Source organism: Nicotiana sylvestris, chromosome 8, assembly GCF_000393655.2.
Source record: "Nicotiana sylvestris chromosome 8, ASM39365v2, whole genome shotgun sequence".
NCBI classification, from domain to species: domain Eukaryota; kingdom Viridiplantae; phylum Streptophyta; class Magnoliopsida; order Solanales; family Solanaceae; genus Nicotiana; species Nicotiana sylvestris.
Window position 1 is genome coordinate 185,041,944 of NC_091064.1, and position 15,830 is coordinate 185,057,773.

The following is a 15,830-nucleotide window of genomic DNA, read 5'->3' on the forward strand; positions in this document are numbered from 1 at the left end:
TTCTGCTTCTTTATGCTTTGTTTATCCGTGTTTTGTGGTATCAGGTTGGTCGGATCAAATCCGGAATGATTTTGGTAAGGTTTGAGATACTTAGTCTCTTTTGAGGAAGCTTAAGTTGGAAAAGTCAACCGAATGTTGACTTATGTGTTAGAGGGCTCGGACATGAGTTCCGATGGTTCGATTAGCTTTAGGAGGTGATTTGTGACTTAGGAGCGTGATCAGAATGAGTTTTGGAGGTTCAGAGTAGATTTAGGCTTGAATTGACGAAGTTGATATTTTTGCAATTTCCGGTTGGTAGGCGAGAATTTGATATAGGGGTCGGAATGGAATTCTGAGAGTTGCAGTAGTTCCGTCGTGTCATTTTGGATGTGTGTAAAAACTTTCAGGTCATTCGGACGTGATTTGGGTTTGTTTTTGATCAAAAGCAGAATTCGGAAGATTTTAGAAAGTTAGGCTTGAATCCGATGTATTTTGGTTGATTTGATGTTGTCTGAGGTGTTTTGAAGATTGGAACAAGTTTGGATAAGGTATTGGGATATGTTTGTGCTTTCGGTTGAGGTCCCGGGAGCCTTGGGGTAATTTCGGATGGTTGACGGGAAGTTTGAGGAATGTTTGCAGCTGCTGAACTTTTGCTGCTTCTGGTATTTTCGTACTGTCACACCTCCTTTTTGCGTGCCCGGCCCCTAAGGGTTAAGTGCGCGGGTGGAGTTTTTCCAATTTAAGTGACAATATTCGAAATGGGATTATTTATTTAATTCAGAGTCGCCACTTGGGAAATGTTTGGCTTTTGGTGTCCCAAGTCACCGGTTTATCTTGAATCCCAAATCGAGGAGATTTTCGACTTTTCCAAATGAAGTCTGCGAACCAGAAATTCTAAGTAAGGAATTCTGTTGACCCGAGGGAAGGTGTTAGGCACCCTCGAATCCCGTGGTTCTAGCACGGTCGCTTAAATTGTTATAATGGCTAAATATCTGATTTAAATACATGTTGTGATTTATGTGCTTTTATTAAGTTTAAACCGCTTTTATTATCATTTATTTTATGGAATTGCAACGTCGTGAAAATGCATCTCGAACCACGTCACAATCAATGCACCCGTAGTTGTTAACACATTTTGACTCCGTTGAGACTTGAATTTGGGTCACATCAATGTGCACCCGATTTTAAGAATATAATTTACTTAAAGTCGCGCCTAAAGAATCTAAACGCGTTATTATCTTTGGGGAAGGCAGTGGAATTCACTAAACAGTCCGTCCCAAATTCTAAGTATTTATCATGATCAATTATTGAGGGCCCCGCAATTTGCATTTTTATTCGGCGAGGCTCGTCTCATTATTTTAGAAGGGTACCCTACAGTGGCTACATTTCTACTACGTTTATCTTTAAAGAGAAGGATGATGCCGAACTTTGCTTGTTTGAACAAATACAGACTGAATCCTTATTATGTTTGCCGAACCTAAACTTGTTTGATTACCTGATTGATTGTTCATGAGGTGAGGGTCACCTCATGCTTTGTCTTCATCGAGTGGATACGCTTATTAATTCGCTAAGTGAGATTGCAAACAAACTAACAACATATATTGAGTTATGTTTAACGACCTCTAAGTTCTATTTTAACACTCTAACCTATTTGAAATTGATAAACGAAATCGGCTGTTTTATTAGGAAAATTACGACTAATTGACCTCAAAACGACTACTAGCTTCCCTCAACATTCATCACATTATTTCGCAACAAGGAATCTATACCGAGACCCGACATCGAACTTATATTGGAGCACATGATCTGACAGGAAAGCTGGCCTTCATAGCCAAACTCTTAATGTGACTGCATGAGGGTTTGTTTGGGATACATTTATCCCGGACTTAATACCATAGATTTGTCAATTCAGAGGTCTATGTAAAATACATACAAGTGCTTACCATGGCTCTATGTTATACAGTCATAACTAAACCAAACAAGTGTTATACTGAACTGAATGTATACTAAATCAAACATGCTGTCTAGGTCATACTGTCATTACTGTTGAGCCATGCTATCTAACAGTTCACTTTAAACAGAATGTATGCTAGTTTATACAGAATATTTGCAGTTTGCAGTAAAAATACTGGCCCAACTAACATTCGAACTATCTTTTACACCAATGCTATAACATAAACTGATATTCATTTCTCTATTTCTGCTTCAACTTCAAACTTTCAACAATACATGGTTCAAAGGTTGTGTACCTGGGAATATTTGCAATTGAAGAAGAGGGCAATCAGTAGAGTACAATGATAACAGAATGCAGCATCAATCACAGCACTATCAGTAGCAGCAGGGCAGAATAGCAGCAGGCAAAGCAATACAGCAAGAAACAGGCTCGAGTGCAGAATTGCAACTATGGCCAATAGAAAGCAAAAGCCAAATAACAGTCACACCCAGTGGAGTAGAATCAGAACTCCAGACAGACCAAACCAGTAGTAAACCAATGAAAACACTCGACTGATAGACACAACTGGAATTTCAAAGAATCAGAATTGATTTGAACAAGTTGAACCACTGAAACCCAATAATAATAGGAGGAAAAAGTTTCTGATTGTTGGTTGTATCCCTTCTATCCCTTAATCTCTCTCTATCTATGTGTATCTATTTTGTATGTATTTCAGCTCTCCCCCCCAAAATTCCTCACAGTGTGTTTTTCTTTTATAACCCTCAAGGTCCAGTCCTCTTTTTTTTTTAAATTCTGTCTCTCCCTCTAATTCTGTCTATCTCCCCTTTAATCTCCCAGGTTCTCCTCCTTTTATAGGCCTCAACACTATCTCTTTTAACAGCCTGTTTTCAGAATATCCCAGTACCCCTCCCATGTGCCTTCCATTTTCAATTCCAACTTTAGCTAATTAAATATTAAACCCCATCAACATTCCCTGGCAGATTTAACTTTACAAGGTTTAAATAATTCTTTAAACTAAAGCAAAGTATGGGCATAGGATGTATCTGACAGCATATGTTGTCGGATTGTTTAAAACTTAACAAAAGCCTTTATGCAGGTCACAGGCTGTGCACAAAGCACATGAGGTGCACCAATGCACATGCTGTGCACAAGTGCAACATGCTTTCCAATTCAGAATTTAAACCAAACATCCCTTTTTACATTACTGATCAATTCAACAACTATAAGTAAACAAAAACTGGTTCTTAAACTGACTCAACACATGCTTAGCAGAAGTAAGTCGATTTGTTATTGTTCGGACAGTTGAAACTAATTGACGACACATGTCGACTCGACTATATTAGCGTTAACATACTCAATCGTAGCCAAAATCAGACATTTAAACAGTATCGATACATGACTCGACTGATACTGATTAAACAAAAATACACTCGAGGAGTCAACTAGTCAGTCCAAACTTGAAAATCAGCTACTTGCACAACATTTACATACACATTATCAGAACAAATGGAAAGACTCATTCAAACAAACAGAAGTTCAAGCAAAGTGGACAAACAGAAGTTGGTAAAATTAAAACAAATATGAACAGACTCTTAAAAACAAATCACACGGACTAAAAAAACAAATAAAGGAAAAGAAAGCAGACTCACCTTAAACTTGAAAAGTTAAAAGTTTGAACCCGGATTTGGACAGACCTTTCTTAAGGCTGAACGGACTTTAATCGAAGTGTTTCTCAGATGAGAAACACTTCGATTAAGGTCCATTAGACCTTAATCTCTTTGGCTCGGACTGGCATGGGCCAGTGATGAAGGAACACAAAACTTTCAAAACTTAGATCTGGGATTCAGGCTTCCCTGATCAGATTCGGACCAAACCAAGTATGGTTTGGTCACGAGGAGGGTCTGGGGAGTGTCTGGTGTGAAGCTTGGGTTGGTTGGTGTAGATTAGGTTCCGACTCGAATCTTCAAATGAAGATTCGAGAAGGTGGGGTAGGATTCGAAGTGTGTGGTTGGTAGATTTAGGTTCAGGATGGCATGGGGGTTCTATGGTGTTCAGGTGGAGGTCACCGGCGTTCAGGCCGCCGGGTTTCTGGTGAAGGTGTGCAGGGGCGGCTAGGGTTTGAAGGGGATGGGTTTGGTGAAGACGAAGGCGGGGGTGTTGGCTAGGGGGCAGGGTATGGTGAAGGGTTTATATAGTTAATGGGTGGATTGATCTCGACCGTTAGATCAATCTAGATCTACGGTCTGGATCTGATAGCTTAAGTGGAACGGTGTCGTTTCAAGGGTAAAGGGTTGGGGTCGGTCCGGGTGAGACGGGTCGGGTTTATTGGTGGGTTATGGGGAATTGATCTTGGCCGTTGATCAATTTGAGATCAACGGCCCAGATCAACCTGTACCAAAACGACGTCGTTTGGATTCTCTGGGCATCAGGTGGTCTGGACCGGGCAGGCCTGGGTTTTGGGCTGTTCGTTTGGGCCAATTTTGTTAAAATTGGCCCAAGTCCGGAAGGGAAAGGGTCCTTTATTTTATTTTATTTTATTTTTATTTCTTTTTGTTCTTATTTATTTTAAAACAAAACTAAGCCAAAAAAATCAAATTAAAATTAAATACACACTCAATACAATTATTTGCACACACACTAAAATATTTCAAAACAGGTAAAGTCAAACAAAAAAATAAAATCACGGACGAAGATGCCTATTCATGATTTTCTATTTAACGACCGGATTACGGTTCGAATTATGCAGGACACATATATTTTTTGAATTTTGTTTTAATAAAGTAAATAAATAAAAATGGGCCGAAGTCACAAATAAATCAACAAGGTGCCGCACAGAAATCCAAAAATTGTACAGCAGGGCCAATTATTATTCTTTTGGAGCGACTGTCGCGCAAAAACAAAAATCACGTGCTCACACGTACCTGCGGATTGAGGACCGCAGGTGCGACGCCGCACATGCGGGAGATCGATCGCAGAAGCGAAAAAGGGCCCGATGAGCAGCGACCGCAGAAGCGATTAGGGTGACCGCATTGCGATGTCGCTGATGCGGAGAGTGATCGCAGATGCGATTTATGGCCGGATAAGTGATTTCCGCAAAAGCGGATGATGAGCCGCAAATGCAGTACCGCAAAAGCGGGTATGGGACCGCAGATGCGAAAATGTCTGGGCAGAAGGTATAAATTGTTGCCTTCGCGAATTTGAGCTATTTCACCATTTTTGACTTTGGCTTTGGAGTTTTTTGGACGAATTGAAAGAGGGATTTCAAGGGAACTTTATTGAGGTAAGAAATTTGGACCTAAAACTCGTTCCTATGTTATTATTTCACAGATTAGAACTAGAAATTATGGAAATTAAGAGTGAAAATCGGGGAAACTAGGACTTGGAAACTTAGACCTTTGATTGAGGATTTGAAGGATCATTTGAGGTCGGATTTCAGAACTTTTGATATGTATAAACTCGTGAGGAGATAAGGAATCTATTGATATAAAAATTATCGAATTCCGAGATGTGGGCCCGGGGGTCGGGTTTTGGTAATTTCAGGATTTGTGTCGTATTTTGATTATTTTCGCTTGGGCTTCGTTCCTTTAGCATATTTTGACGTCCTCATTCTGATTTTGGATAGATTCGACAGAGTGGAGGCCGATTCGAGGGGCAAAGGCATCGTGAGCTAGAGATTTGGCTAGTTCAAGGTGAGTAATGATTGTAAATGATGTTCTGAGGGTTTGAAACCCCAGATTTCACATTGTAGTGCTATATTGAGGTGAGGCACACGCTTGATGACGAGCGTGGGGTCGTGCACTATTGAGGATTGTGACTTGGTCCATTCCAACTAATGATTTTACCGTGTATTTGACTGAAATCTATTTGCTACCATCATTATTTGGGCTGAATGCCATATTTGGGCTTCGTGCCAACTATTTGAACCCATCGAGGGATTTTTATTGATATTTCTCACTATTTTGACTTTATACTTGAACTCAGTCATGTTATTTTCCACTATTTTTCATACTCAGCCATGTTTACTCAGTTTTAATACTTTAATTATATTTTAAATAATGTTTGGGCTGAGAAACACATATTTTACTATTGCTCGAGTGGCTTGTGAGGTTTTTGACTGAGTAAGGCCGAGGGCTTATGTTGTGAGGAAACATTTGATACTGATTATGAGGCCGAGGGCCTGAGATATGTACGCCACGAGGTGGCTTGATTGATATGAGGCCGAGGGCCTAGTAATGATGCCACGAGGTGGCTTGATATTGCGCTTGGGCCATAAGGGGCCCCTCCTGGAGTTTGTACACCCCAGTGAGCGCGGGTACTCATTGTGATGTGAGATTGAGCCCGAGGGGCTGGTACTATTCTGAGATGTTGTACGAGGGGCGGATTTGTTGATACTGTACCTGAGGGGCGAACCTTTATGTGTTTATTTTTTCATAATTGACTGTCAATTACTTGCTTTATTATTGAAAAAGGCTTTTCATGAAACTACATTTGAGCTAATGAACTTTACCTCTCTTTCACGGATTTATTGTTTTAAATGGCTTTACTGCTTCATTATTGAATGCTTTGTGCTTTACATGATTTCTTGATTTTAGTCTTTATTTACATTTGTTACTCACTGAGTTGGAGTACTCACTTTACTCCCTGCACCCCGTGTGCAGATTCAGGCATTGCGGATCCTGCCAGTGCGAGTTGAGAGTTCCCGGCAGATATCAGAGTCCACGAGGTAGTTGTTGATGTCCGCAGTCCCGTGTTTCTCCCTCTTTACCATTTCTAACTCTTATCAAACATTTGTAATAGATTGTAGACTTTTCATACTTGTATTAGGTTTTATAGATGCCCATGACTAGTGACACCCTGGTATCAGACTATGTCGGGTTGTTCTTCCGCATATTTATAATATCATCTGCTACTTTGATTTATTTATTCATGCTTAAACTGTTTCTTATTGTTTAACTATTTAAAAATGGAATTGGGTTTAACTGGCTGGCCTTGTCTTCACGAGAGGCGTCATCCTGACCGGGTCTGAGTTTAGGGTCGTGACAATTTACTACTTTTATTTTAGAAGATTTTTCTCTTAGTTTCAGCTTACTGTAATGTATTCAGCTGATGGTTTCTCCTCCTCTCAAAGTTGGGTTTTTAGTGTGTAAAATACCCAGCAACTATGTGATAGATTGTCTCTATTTTAGTGTGAAGAATGACCTCTTTAAGTAGGAAAAATAAGTCCTTTTGGATAGATTTTGGTTCACCAAAAATTTGTCAAAAAGGACTAACTTTTGTGTGCCAAAACAGTTCACTTTTTACCAAATTCTGACATAAAGCAGAGCAGTTGCATTTCCAGTATGCCTAAACAGTAAAATACCCAACAACCATGTACTTTAAACTCAAGTATTCAGCTTTTATCTGTACATGACTAAAATTCAGTTTATACAGTCAAACTCCAACCAAATATGAACTAGCAAAGTAGAAATAAGACTCAAAATGTAATCGAACTAAGTATTCAGACAAACTAGATTAGAATGAATTCGATTTGTGCAAACTAACATGGAACAACAACTGAATTTCACAAGCTAATGCTCGAAACAGAAATTAAACGAACATCGCTAAATTATCACGATTAATAACAACTAAATATATGACTAACTATATAAACAATTCAACTAATCTTTTGATTTTTCATGAAATTAACATAAAGACTTAACTATTCGACCGACTAGGTCGAAGAACTGAAAAACAAGGCTTAAAAACTCTATACAAAATAATCGACCGACTAGGTCGAAGAAACAAAAATCGGAACTAACAGATAACAACAAACTGCTCGACTGGCTAGGTCACGAAAGGAAAGTTCAAATTTAACAAATCCACACAAAATAGTCGACCGACTAGGTCGAAGAACCAAAAATCAGAACTAACAGACAATAACAAACTACTCGACCGGCTAGGTCGAAGAACTGAAATTCACATTTATAAAGTAACATGTAATTAAAAACTAATACTCATTGCTCATAAATAAAAGAAATATTAATGGAAATTAAACCGTTAAAACTAATACTAATTGCAAAAGCGAAAAATCAGAAAAGATAAAAAAGAAGTAAGGTTTATACCAATCGAGGGCATTTGACACTGTTCGAGCCATGAGAAGATGCCGGAGATACCAAATGGTGGTTGTCCAACCTCGAAACGGATGTTTCTTTTTAGCACACGCTAGACCCATTGGATTTTAGCGTAGTGCTAAAAAGAAATGATCGTCTGAGTCAAAAAAGGCTAAAAAACAGACCCTTTACGGGCAGGTGGTCACCAGCGAGCTTGCCGGAAAATAGTGGTCGGAGTTTGGAACCGAAACTGACATAAACCAATAGCTCTCCAAGAGATCTATCCAAATGTGTGTGTATTATGGAATGAGGACGGCTAGAAGCTGACCAATTTCAAAAGAAATAGGGGCTAGGGTTTCCGTCAAAGCTAAATTAAAGGAGATTGGTGAGGATTTTGGAGATTTAGGATTTGGATAGAAGTAGAGTGTGTGAAGAAGCAGAGAATGGTGCAAGTCTTTAGATGAACGGACCACCGCTGGAGGCGGTGATGGGGGGCGGCCGAACGATGGTAGGTGGCGGAGGAGTTTTTTTTGCTGTCTTGACTGGTGGATTCGAGTAAAGGGGGAGAAGAGGAGGAGTTTGGTGTAAGGTTTGTGGGATTTGGACGACGGGGGGCGGCGGCGCGCGGCGGGGCAGAGGCGGCAGCACGACTAGGGTTTAGGTTTGTCAATTTTTGGTGGAGATTTGGGGAATTTGGGTCATGAATTTGGAATGAGGGGAGTGAGGGAAGAGATGGTGAGATTTTGGGGTTGATTGGAGGTGGTCCGTCGATGGCGGCGATTTCCGGACGGCAGAGCCACCATGGAGAAGGTGGCGGCAGGCAGAGGGGTTTAGAGAGAGAGGAGAGAGTGGAGAGAGGTCTCTAAGGTTTGGGTAAATAGCCAAAATCTGATTTTTTGGCTCTTTTATTTGGAAAGGGAGATGAAATGTGGTCCATTGGATTGAAGGGATTGAATGGATGAGATTTGTTCTCAACTTCATTAAGTAAAACGACGTAGTTTCAATATGAAACTACGTCATTTGGATCTAGATCTTGGCAAGCCAATATTTGGACTGGGTTGGCTGATTTGGGCCGTCAATTTGCCTCAAATTTGGCCCAATTTGGATGAAACATAAAGAAACTCAATCCCTTGAACCTCATAACAATTAGTTAACTAAAGTCCTAGTTCAAAATTTACAAATACACAAATAACAATCCTACAAAAATTTTAAAATAATAAAAAATAAAAATATAATGTAGAAGAAAAAGAAAAGGCAAAAATTAGGCATTTACAAATCAAAGTAATTACTTCAATTAAGGAGTTGTATGAAACAGAGGTCTCTGTCCATACCACATCGAAAGATAAAGCAACTACAACATGTTTACGCTATTATAAAATTCAACGCGCGTCACTTAAAATTCTCACGCAGCAACGTGGTGAGCACAAAACGAACTATTCTTTCGCCTTTTACTAAAGAATATTGTGTGCACGCCACAAATAGTGGCATATGCCTAGTTTTGGAGGGGTTCTCTTAGTTGAGTTCTCCTAAAAGTGGATGTCCTTTGAATACTCTTAAACATCCTTATTCCATGAACCATTTGAGTTCATGTACTTAGTTAAATCATCACTTAATATTTGTAACCTTTAGGTGAATTCTTGTAACCTTTCATGTATCTTATATCCTATAAATAGGGTATTTTTTATCCTATGAAGTACACACAAGAAACACACTTGAATAACATAATTTCTACATTCTCCTCCTATACATCTTGTCTCTATTACTATATTGTTCTATTTTGCTCTCATTTCTTAACAACTTAGAATATTTTCAAAGGATTTGAAGAGGCAACGGAGATCAATATAAAGACAAAATTGAAATTTTAGATGCTTGTAAATGGTTAAAAACTAGAATGGGAGCAGCCCCCAGCTGCAGCACTGCCCTTGTTGTCGTGTTTCTTACATATACTTCTTTCCTGGTATAAAAAATCTACTGATGAAAAAAGTGACTAGATCTTGTGCCCTTTCAAATGCAAATATTTGTTTTAATTACAATCTCAAAGGTAGTCTTCTTTTTTTAGTTTAACTTCAAAGAACCAGACATCCCCTTTTTCATGTTCCAGTTATATGTTCAGCTTGCTGTAAAATTGAGGAAAAGAGAGGAAAGCAAGGGGAAAACGAAGCAAAAGGTCAAAGACCTGACCTTTTTCTTCTTTTTTTCATATTGAGAAGTTGGAAATTTCGATCTTCTACCAGTCAAAGACAAATCAAAGTAATTGCTTTAGTTAAGGATGTGGGTAAAAGGATGTATGAAACTGAGGTCTGTGTCCGTACCACATCGAAAGAGAACGCCAATGCAACGTGTTTACACTATTATAAAATTCCAGGCGAGCCACTTTGAGTTCTCACGCAGCCACGCTGTGAGCACAAAGCGAACTATTCTTTCGCCTTTTACTAAAGAATACCGTGTGCTGCCGCAAATAGTGGCATACGCCTATTTTTGGAGGGGTTCTCAAATTGAGTTCCCCCTACAACTCTAGTGTAATATTTAGAACTCGTTTCCTATGTAAACTAAATAACATGAGGATCTGTGGTAGCTTTTTATTGTTAAACTCTTGTTTCAGTTAAAAGTGGTAGTGTAATTTTTGGTTTATGCGTTCTTTATGAGGATTTGATGTATTTTTTCACTAAATCTGAGAGCAGAGTAGTTCTTTTTTACGGGAAGGATGACATTCCAGATTCCACTTAGAGCAAAATCGTTTTTTCGAGAGTTATGATATCAATAGGAAAATATTGAGCATCAAATGTGTGTTTTGGTTGATTGTTGGACGATGTATTAAACATAGTTTAACACTCAATAGTTAAAAGAATACAGCAAAAGTACCTATTTTAACAAAGTACCTATCAAAAGATTAAAGAAGATACACACAACTAACTTTTTATATAATTATATTGGGATCAAGAGAAAAATTTTATGGGGCAACGATAGATGCTATGTTTATCACATTTTGCGGCCTTGCAAGCAGCAGTATAGTTGCTGTTTCTGCCCTTTTTCGATATACCACTGGCATATTTCCATGCAATCAGATGCGGATCCAAGATTTGGAGGTTACGGTTGCCACAAATTTTGAAACATAGACTGACGCAACTTCTTCTATTCCATCTACTCAAAGATTTGATGTCTCGTGTTTCTTTTGTATGAGCTGAGTCAATCATTACTTTGAATCATGGAATTATGGTTGTTAACCTCTATGATAATTCCTTGTGATTCCCAACTGCTTCACATTTAGTGTAAATTTAAAACATCCTTAATTAAGTAACAATATTGGTTTCATTAAGAATACAAGTGGAGAAAGCTTAAATGTGTGATGTCCCTCATCGGATGAGACAAAGGAATGAAAGGAGCTGGAAAGACATAAAAGCATTGGGAGGAGCTTCGTGGAAACATACTTACCTGGACGGGGTCAATGGGCGATCAAAAAGGCTCATGGCCTAGGTTGGTGACCTCCATTGCACTTTGGAGGGGTGCCTGCCTAAGGTCGACCCAAGTGGTTGAGCCTACGTCATAATTTGTGGCAGCGGGGGCCTGCGTTCGCGCGGTCCCTACCCAACTCTTAACCAAAAATATTGGGTAGCTTATGCACATTTTGTTTTGGTATGGTGTCTTTATGTCCTGCCTTATAGTTGCTTTGTTTTCTGATTTCATCAATTGGATCCTCCATTATTATACACTTAAAAACAAAACCTGCAGACAATATTAGCAGACATTCAGCTTTCTTCCCAATCATCAAGAACCTGAAGAGCAATTCGAATGAATCAAACGTCAAAGGAGAAGATCCGCAAAGTCGCTTCTATTTGAAATGTAGACTTTAAACCACAGAGTAAGTGAATAAAAATGGTGAAGAGAGTAAAGTGGAAGAAGAAGAAGAGCTATACTTTTAGCTAACAGAGTTCAATAAGAGGAAAAAGACTGAGCTGACTGCCTGACTCCCACGTCGTAAAAGAAAGAGTAAGCGCAAACTTCTGGGTAGAGATAAAACGTTACTTAAGCACAATGCAGAACTCACGCAGTGAGCGCAGAGGGAACTATTCTTTTTGCCTTTTACTAAAGAATACCGTATGCGTGCTGCATTTAGTGGAATACGCCTATTTTTGTATGGGTTCTCAAATTGAGTTCCCCTACAATTCAAGTTTTAGTCTTTTTATATTTAATAATAATTTTTTCTGTGTTTAGAAGGAGGAATTCTAATTATAAGCTGAGGAATATTTTATCCTAGCCTTTTTATCGTGTATGATCATTTTCAATCAACTCTAGGTAGTAAGAAGACAATGAAAAAAGATAAAGAGAAAAACTTTTAATACCATGACATACTACAGGTGACCACTAACGACCGGTTAAATCCAATTTATGTAACACTTTTCACTTTTTGAGATTCAAATTTCACAAGAAGTACTGTAATTAACAATTCATAATATTCAAAAGATATGAAAAAATTAAAGAACAGTCGTTTGACTTTTGAAATCTTAATACCTTCACATAAATTAGGACAGAAGTGACTAATAAACTTGTATGTAACATAAATTACTCTAATAAACCCTGTATATAACTTGAACTAATAATCCAATCTTCTGATAAATTGTTTCACTACATATTTCGTTTACTTTGCTAATATCAGCTCCGTAAATGGCATCTGGCGTGAGCATTTTGAGTTTTCTCTTTTCAGTTAAGTACTATTTCAAAGCAACTTCTTCAAAATCCAGATTAATCTCTATCCAGCTACATTCTGGCTTTCTTTCATCTTTTACGTTTATTTGCTCTCTTTGTTATTTATCTGCTTGTTTTATGAAATTGAGGGAGAGAAAGGGAAGCAATGGTTTTTACGATTAAGGAGTTGTAATAGGTAAATCACAATTAAATGTATATATAATTTTTTTGTGTGGATAAGCATCTTAGATTTGAAACAAACAACCAGTCTGTTGTAGTAAATGAGTTAAGAGAGAATATAAGAGGGATAGCTTAAGCACAAAATATCCCTCATCGGCTGACACAAAGAAAACAGTGGACCAGGAGCTGTATAAAACCATAGGGAGGAGCCACGTTGATACATACTTACCTGGATGGGGTCAATGGGCGATCAATAAGACTCATGGCCTAGGTTGGTGACCTCCATTGCACTTTTTTGGAAGGGTGCTTGCCTAAGGTCGACCCAAGCGGTCGAACCTACATCATAATTTGTGATAGGGGGGCCTGCGTTCGCGCGGCCCCTATCCAATTCTTGAAAAAAACTTTTGGGATGACATCTTGTTTTCGTATGGTTTCTTTTTATTCCGCCTCATAGTCAGTTCTTTGAATCTGTGGAGGTGCTTTCATACTCCTTAAAACTTAGAGCCACTCTGTAATTGAAATTGATGTAATTACTACGTTTGTCATAGTGTAATTATATGTTTACTGTTTGGTTACACAAGTGTAATTACACAGTTTAATTGAATTTTAAATTAAGTAATTATCAAAACATAAAAGTTAATATAATAAATATATGCCTATAAATTTTTATAAGTATAAATATTATTATATTTGGTATTTAAGATGTATATTTTTTTGTGAATATACATTAATTTAGTAATCATTTATTTATAACTAATATTGTAAAAATAATATATATATTTTTTAAATTAATAATATTTAGTTTAGATACTGACAAAAATTAAAAATATACGTTTTATAAGAACATCATGAAATTCATGTTTGATAAAATAAATTAATTTATAAATATAATGTCATAACATTAGTCAAATATTTTACAAAACTAATCTATTAATTCTAACTAAAAAATGAACAACATGCAGTGTGAGCCAATACTACTAAAACAAGTAAATTAGAACCATGAATATAACATAATTTCAAAATTTTAAAAAAATAGTTTAACATATGTCAAATTCCGACATAATATAGTAAGTTCCACTACAACTTAAGATTAGGAAACATGACAACTTTGTAACTGCATCACATTCAACAATGAAATTCCAATTTAATTGCATCACTCATTGTATGCCAAGTTTGTTAATGACTCATTAATATTTTTAATATTAAGAAGTGTAGTTTCAAAAAATAAAAAATAAAATATAAGCAATTACATGGAATCACAAGAAGTAAAGATTGAGAAACAAAAGATAAATAATATACAAGGAAAAATATATTTTAAAATTTCAAAAGAAAATAAAAAGTAAAAATAAAATTAATAATTAAAATAATAGATATAAAAAGTTATAAAGAAAATAAATTACATAAAACTAAAAGGAAAGAAACTAAAAAGCAACCTTGTAATTGCACAGTGTAATTACCATCAATTCTCACCTCCCCCTTGAGAATTGGAGAGTGTAATTACACCCAATTCCATGCTGACCAAGTAATTACTTGACCAAAGAAACCTGCCAAACTGTGTAATTACACTTAGTTACACTCAAATCCATTTCCAAGGTGGCTTTCCAAACGGGCTCTTAATGTGGAATCTTGTGCTTCAAAATTTATATTCCAAAAGAATCCAATTCATTCGGTGTTTGCACGTTAACAATTTACTAAATGTAAACGACTGTATGTAGGAATAAACTTCCCTTTGTGTGTTTGGTATGAGAAAAATATCTTTAGAAAAATACTTTTGAGAAAGTATGTTGGTTGTCTGAAAATACTTTCTAAGGAAAACTTTAGCTATAACAATTTCGTCAATTGCCATACTGAAATCAACACTTGAATTCCCATTATCGATTAATTTATAGAGCAATTTTAAATTCACATTATCGATAATTCATAGAGCCATTTTACTCATTAATTGAAGAATAATATTCTTCTGGGGCATCATTCATTTTACTTGGATTTCAAGGTCATAGCTCCAGTAATACAAGTTCCCTTAACACAACTCAATTCCATTGTAAACCCAACCTAAAGATAATAAAAGGGATGCAATGTATTTTTTTTCTTTCTATAGCGATAGTGTCCATACCAGCTTGAGCGCATCTCGACTAAATAATTGTCAACTGTTTTGTTTTCCGATGTTGTGAATTGGGTCCTCCATTATACACTTTTATTTAAAATGAGTAGTTCAAACCACAGAATAAGTGAAGAAAATAGTGAAGAGACTAAAGTGGAAGAAGAGAGGTGACACCCACATCGGAAAAGAAAGAGTAAGCCAAACTTCTTGTTGATATAAAAGGTTAGTTAAGCAGAATGCAAAACTCACGCAGCCACGCAGTGAGCACAAAGAGAACTATTCTTTCGCCTTTTACTAAAGAATACCGTGTGCGCGTTGTACTTAGTGGCATACGCCAATTTTTGGAGGGGTACTCAAATTGAGTTCCCCCTACAATTACAGTTTGAATCATTGATGTTGAATAGGGATATAAGTGGTATTAATAGGGAGACTTTGTTGGGTTTTCCAAGTAAATCTTTTCTAAATGATAATTTATTACTGCAGTTGGGAATAACTTCACTTATTTATCTTCGTTAAGAGGCTTTGACTTTTGAAGTTGACTTTTGCAGTAATCGTATGTATAAACCAGTCAAAATTATATGGCGTAGCCAGTTTTATGGGTGGCTATCGAAAAATAGCCAGCGATCTAAATGTAATCGATTTCACTTTTCTTCGAATCTTGTCTGAGTTAGGTCCAATTTTCTTCAAAATTATAGGTGAGTTTTGTTTTTTACGATAATGTGTTTGAATTTTCGTTGTTATTAATGATTCTTTTGGTTTAATTTTGATTTCCGTACCGTTAGGGTTTAAATATTTGTTGTATTTTAACTTTTACGATTTTTTCTCTGTTCATTAGTTTGTCTTA

General features: G+C 37.0%; 6 non-coding genes across 6 annotated transcripts; all 6 read left to right on the forward strand.

Moving 5' to 3' along the window:
* Positions 1-9,430: 9,430 nt before the first annotated feature.
* On the forward strand, positions 9,431-9,547 carry LOC138876578 (U5 spliceosomal RNA). Its single transcript, XR_011401924.1, has one exon. It is a non-coding gene; the product is annotated as a U5 spliceosomal RNA (small nuclear RNA).
* Positions 9,548-10,411: 864 nt separating this feature from the next.
* LOC138876577 (U5 spliceosomal RNA) lies at positions 10,412-10,526 on the forward strand. The gene has a single exon (XR_011401923.1). It is a non-coding gene; the product is annotated as a U5 spliceosomal RNA (small nuclear RNA).
* Positions 10,527-11,446: 920 nt separating this feature from the next.
* LOC138876590 (U1 spliceosomal RNA) lies at positions 11,447-11,607 on the forward strand. Its single transcript, XR_011401936.1, has one exon. It is a non-coding gene; the product is annotated as a U1 spliceosomal RNA (small nuclear RNA).
* A 454-nt stretch (positions 11,608-12,061) lies between these two features.
* On the forward strand, positions 12,062-12,178 carry LOC138876579 (U5 spliceosomal RNA). Its single transcript, XR_011401925.1, has one exon. It is a non-coding gene; the product is annotated as a U5 spliceosomal RNA (small nuclear RNA).
* A 928-nt stretch (positions 12,179-13,106) lies between these two features.
* Positions 13,107-13,269, forward strand: LOC138876634 (U1 spliceosomal RNA). Its single transcript, XR_011401977.1, has one exon. It is a non-coding gene; the product is annotated as a U1 spliceosomal RNA (small nuclear RNA).
* A 1,968-nt stretch (positions 13,270-15,237) lies between these two features.
* On the forward strand, positions 15,238-15,353 carry LOC138876574 (U5 spliceosomal RNA). The gene has a single exon (XR_011401920.1). It is a non-coding gene; the product is annotated as a U5 spliceosomal RNA (small nuclear RNA).
* Positions 15,354-15,830: the final 477 nt, after the last annotated feature.